Genomic DNA, 6188 nt, shown 5'->3' with positions numbered 1-6188 from the left:
TTCATTGCCAGATCAGTACATCCTTCTGTGTTTCATGTTCAAGCAGTTTGCAACAAAAACTATCAGTCTAATTAAAAGCAGAGGGTTAGCAGAACATCTTAGAAAAATCGGACATCATAAAGTATTGCAAAAGGATTTTTGGCAATCCATGCTGGCTGTATTTTATTATTTTTACACCAAGATCCTCACATAGGCCCTGTGATCTTGACTAAGCCTATTTATAATCCAAAGCATAATGATTATTTTGGGTGGAGACTTTGACATGTAGAGGGTACATGTTGTTCGGGAAAAATGTATTTGAGTTTTAAGGCTTCGTTTAAAATCTGAAAGAATACCCTCACCCTTAATACATGGACACATGCAAGCTGTTTGTGATCTGATATCCTTTATTTTGTGCAACAGTGGAGTCTTTGTTGTAGTAGCTGGCAAGCTCTGTCGTCCAACCTGCCCTAAACAAACACGATAGCGCCACAACAAAGCTATTAAGTAATCAGCTTCTTAGACTGAATGGCTGCTCGATTAATAGTTTAAGATCAGACTTGTTAATGATTTACATTTGTTGGCTTATTATAGGTTTTAATCTAAAGAGGAATGTGAAGTATTTGTTATAAAATAATATAAAGTTGAATCAAACATAAGTGCTTTTTTATTAATGCATTTTCAGGATCTCCCTTTGTCTTGTAAAATTATTACATTTTTTAAAAATAAATAACATTTGCTTCATTTTCACAGATGTTCCAACCTGCTCTACAAGTGTGGTGAATTACAGTGCTGTCAGCAAAGAGAGATTTCACTCTGAACTTCATTCCCATCCTACATCCAAAATGAACCAGACTTTTAATTTATCAAGTGACCCCTTTAAGAGCTCAGTTCCAGCCCCACAGAGAGATGGGCAGATTTCTGCATCACCCGACCCCGACGGTATTTCCAGCCCGAGTGAAAGAGAAGCCAGAGGCTCGCCTTACATCAACACAGACTGCCGCCTAAATGAACAGTCCTCTGTGGGTAAAAGCCACACTGCCACCTCACAAGAGGATCCTCTCTCTGTTGTTACTTCAAACATGACTGAAGGATTTATTGTGACTCCTGGAAATCAAAATGGACCAACTGTAGCCGAGACATGTAAGAGTTTTATTAAGCATGAAGATCACAATGCAATAGATGAAAAGATCCCTTTGGAGATTGCCGGAATAGAGGGCAAGCTCAGTTTGTGTGGCGCTTCCTGTAGAAGATCTAGAAATGATTGCATCTCCCTAAGCTCTGGGGAAATAGTGTTAAGAAATCCCAGCTTTTGTCTGGAGGATCAGTCTCTTTTAGTTTTCTCTTCAATGGAGGATTCCAGCTTTTCTCCAGCTGCAAGCTGCATGCCTGCACCATACGAGTCCAGCTTGTCAGCTTTTCTTCCGGATGTCTGCAGAACATCAGCAGAGATGGGGACCAAGGAGAATGTGGCGCACTCTAGCCTTGGTATGACTTTCATTCAGGAAAAAAGTACAGAGAATCCCACTGGGGAAAATGATATGGCACCATCCAGCTCTGATGTACCTCTGCCAAGTGAAAGTGGAGGTAGTCTCTTCACGACCTTCATTTGTGAAACTCCTACAGACACTATAGAAGGGGTCAGGCAGTCCGGTGCTGATGTGGATTTGCAGCCCCAGGTTTCAGAAGAGTTTACCCCCGAAGTTGGCAAAACCTTTGGGTCTGTTTCATCAGGAATGCTGGAAAGTGATGATGATGTTCACACATCTACTCCAGTGCAAGTCTTTGGGACCAAGACACCTAACCTCTCCTACCGCTCTCCTTGCATTGAACACATCAACGGCCCAGGTTTCCAGCTGGAGAAAAGGCATCATATCTCCGTCACTTCTAAAGGCCGTCCGGTTGCAAGCGTTACTCCTTCAATATGCAAAGCTAAGAAAACAGAATTACAGAGGGTTCCCAAGTCTGATGTTAGTGCTGTGAAATCTAAAGTCTTAAGTAGATTGCAGCAGCAGGCAGCTGTGTCCGGCACCCCTAAACTGCAAAGGTCCCAGCAGGTTGATAAACAGGATATTAATAGAAAAACAGCTTTCAGGATTACTGCCGCTAAGGTAATGAGCAGAACTCCAGGTGTCTCTACCATCTTTAAAACCTCTGATCCTAATGGACAGGTTCACAAAAGAGCTGCTATGACAGGAGCATCTGTTAAACCGCTATCTAGACTTGCTGCAGCTTCTTCAGCAGACTCCATCCCAGCTGTCAAAGAACATGTTTCTGAGGTTCAGGGCACAGAAAGCAGCTTTAAGGAGATGCAGGCATCAGAAAGCCAGTTATCAGAGGCATCAGCACAACATGCCACCAGCCTGAGCTGTGCTTCAAATGAAAATAAATCCACAGCTGGAAATGGCCCAGTGGAGCCCAAACCCACTACAAAGAAGGATGTTTCAAATCAAATTGGGGTCCGTTCTGGATCGGTTTCAGGTCAGGACAGGCCTACCGTTGGGACGACGCAGCCTCGCTCGTCCTCTGAGAGTTCAGCAACATCTAGGCCACTTAAAGAGAATAAAGCACCTCAAGGAGTTACGGCGAGTTTGCCTGTTTCTCAAGAGGACAGCGTGAAGAGCTCAGCTAAAGCAGGCAACGTGAAGGGCCCTCCCCAACAGAAACCCGTTGAGAGAACAAACCATTCTGTTGAAAACTCCAGAGGTGTAAAGAAGATCAGTCTGGTGGTGAGCAGATGCCTGATCCTAGAAATTTAAATACATGATGTGTTAGATTTTTATTCCATCCATATATTTGTTTTGTTTTCCCAGGCAGAGCCCAGCAGATCAACCATAGCAGGACCCCAGCTGAATGAAAGCAAAAGTAGATCTCAAGGCCAACCTTCCCCCAGACGAGCGAGAGGAGCGTCACTTTCCCAGCCTCCAGCCGCTGGTTCCAGAGCAGCTCCTCTGTCAGCCAGACTCAGACTGGGAGTGCTGGGGAGGCCTGAGGACAGGAACTCAAGAACTGCTGGGAAAGCCCAAAGTAGTGAAAGTAAGTTTACCTTTGATTTAATTGGAGTTTCCAGAAAAATGTCTGACACCACCAAGCTGGTATTTTGGTCAAAATGTGTGAAATTAGCTATTTGGTATAATTTAATATTATCTCTCCTTTTCTCTCTTGATTGGCCTATTAAAGGGCACAGAGGTCCACCATAATTACAACCAAGAGGTGGAGTATTAGTCAAACCTTTTTTTTGGTTTGAAAATGAACTTTAAACTAACTCTTAAACTGAACTCTGAAATGTTTAGAGGGCTCGGTGCAGAGATGGCAAAAGTACTCACTTTCCGTACTTAAGTAAAAGTACAGATAATTGTGTTAAAAAAATACTCTGGTAAAAGTGGAAGTACTGATTAAACTTCTTTACTCAAGTAAAAGTAACAAAGTACAGGCTTGTAAATTTACTTAAAGTATAAAAGTAAAAGTAGAAACCACTTTTTTCATGCCGTTGCCTACATTTTAAATGGATGTCTGCCAATAGGACTAGATCTCCGTTGTGTTCATTTTCAATCATCTCGTCGTCCATGCTACTATGCTAACGCCACCGCCACCAAGCTGCAATGATTTGCCGCGAATGAATACCGCCGAATCTGTCGATTCATCTTGTAGTGGTGCGTCAAATGCAACGTAGATTCCCATCCATATAGATTGAATTTGGTATTGATGACGTGAAAAATAATAACGGTAACTCCATTGAAATGATTCAAAACTAAAGTAACGAGCCAATTTTTTAAAATGTAAGGAGTAGAAAGTACAGATATTTGTGTAAAAATGTAAGGAGTAGAAGTAAAAAGTCGCCATAAAAATAAGTAGTAAAGTAAAGTAAAAATATCAGAAAAATCTACTTGAGTACAGTAACGAAGTATTTGTACTTCGTTACTTCCCATCTCTGGCTCGGTGTGTATGCTGGATGCATGGTTGGCCTGTAAATGATGCAAGGACAACAGCATGGACATCTTCCCCTCCTGAACCAAAGCTAACTGTGAACTTATTGGCCATTCTTAAATAAAAAATTTACTATGAACATCTTCACAAAAACAAACCAATGCATAATCATGCCCTCACCGGGTGGCACTAAAGAGATATGATGTAGTCCTGGGAAAAATCTATTTTTAATAACTGTTATATTTTTTTCTCCTGTATTTTTAGCCTATTTGCCAACTCAGCTCATTCTTGCTTCTGTTATTAATTTATTTTTTTATTGTGCTTTTAAAGGAGAATTCCGGTTTTTAACACTTTTAGCCCATTTTCTGTAGTGTCCAGGATGAAATCGAATGATAGACACCAAAATTTTGACAATTGGTCCTGTCTCTGCTTTTTGGTTCATTTAGAATCCCCCCCTGGCTGCTTTAGAGTGGCTTCCATTGTGCATGTCCGATAATGTCCTTAAAACAACCTTAAACGTTCTTTTTTTTAAATATGCTACTCACCGTGTCGTCAGCGCTGTTCAGTGACGTTCCAAAAAAAGTTTCGTGAAGAAAAACCGTTCCTGTAGTGTTTTATTTAGCATTTTGTAAATCCCATTGAGTTCTGTTGGAATAGTCAATATTCCGCTGCCACCGGAAACGGAAATGGGGCCTGTTTACACAGTTGTAGTCTTATCGCTTCACTCTGTGTACTCCGACGTCGAGAATCAAGAATCCACCTTTCGTATTCCATTTTCAGAGTTTTTTAAAGTGTTTAACAGAGACGTTAGCACCTCGACGTCGGAGTACACAGAGTGAAGCGAAAAGACTACAACTGTGTAAACAGGCCCCATTTCCGTTTCCGGTGGCAGCGGAATATTGACTATTCCAACAGAACTCAATGGGATTTACAAAATGCTAAATAAAACACTACAGGAACGGTTTTTTCTTTACGAAACTTTTTTTGGAACGTCATTGAACAGCGCTGACGACCCGGTGAGTAGCATATTTAAAAAAAAGAACGTTTAAGGTTGTTTTAAGGACATTATCGGACATGCACAATGGAAGCCATTCTGAAGCAGCCAGGGGGTGATTCTAAATGAGCCAAAAAGCAGAGACAGGACCAATTGTCAAAATTTTGGTATCGATCATTCGATTTCATCCTGGACACTACAGAAAATGGGCTAAAAGTGTTAAAAACCGGAATTCTCCTTTAAAGGTTGTGCTCTCTGTCAGCGCATTTGTTAAGCTGTGACTGCATTTTAGTCAAAGGGATTGTAAAGAGTGAGGAGTGGGTGTTTGGTCTTATGTCCTCCAGAAACTCCGACCAGTTTCTCATGTATATTTACTAATAAAGAGGTAAATGTGTTAAACACATTTTTTCCTGCTATTATGCTCTGAAGTTCAGAGTAACGTCATCTTTCAGAGAAATTTGACAAATTTCAATTATTCATGTCAGTTTTAGAGGAATTTCATCTGCTTCTATATTCAGGGCTCACTAAGCAGAGTTTAACACAGGACAACCTTTCTTTGAACCAGGATATCTAGAAATAAAGTCATCGCCTCAATCCACTGCAGCAGAGAGGAATTTATCTGTCTGACTTTAACAGTTAAATTCTCATTGTGACTTGGCAGTCGTTCACAGTCTACAAGAGAAGTAGGTAAGAAAAGCTCATTTCTAAATAAGCTGGGTGTTTTTCGAGTGCTGGGTCGAAGACCAGCCTTAGGAGGATTGTAAAGCAAAGTCCATTCAAGAATAGGAGATTCAGAAGGTGTGGTCTACAGCTGGGTTCAGAGTTTCAACAGCCCAAACACAAGGAATTATGAGACATGTTCAGCTTTCATTCCTCATATTAAGATGATTCAAAACCAGAGCTGATGTCAGAAATGTCTTAGTAGTTCAAAAATCAAAAGAACTGGATTGTTGTTCCAAGTACTCTGTTCAAATGAAAGTAAAGTTTGCATTTGTTGGTACATGGTGTCTCCTTTGCTAACATTACTGTTTTTAAAAACATATTTTTTATTCGTCTTAAGTAATATTATTACATTTTAGTTTTCAAAATTAGAACAAAACCACTTAAATTGTTTGTAGTAATTTTCTTCATATTGAATCTAATTCTTGATATTAATTCACCTTATTATGTTCTAATTCTTTTGTGAGATGAAGCTCCTAGTTTGGATGGAAACTGTACTGGTTGAATGTTTTAACGCTGCCCCTCCATCAGAGGGTGACAATGAGCGTTTTCTGACATGCAGGTGGCT

Source organism: Cyprinodon tularosa, unplaced genomic scaffold (assembly GCF_016077235.1).
Source record: "Cyprinodon tularosa strain WSP-4 unplaced genomic scaffold, ASM1607723v1 ctg31, whole genome shotgun sequence".
Taxonomy (NCBI): Eukaryota; Metazoa; Chordata; class Actinopteri; order Cyprinodontiformes; family Cyprinodontidae; genus Cyprinodon; species Cyprinodon tularosa.
Note: the sequence above shows the minus strand (reverse complement) of the source record.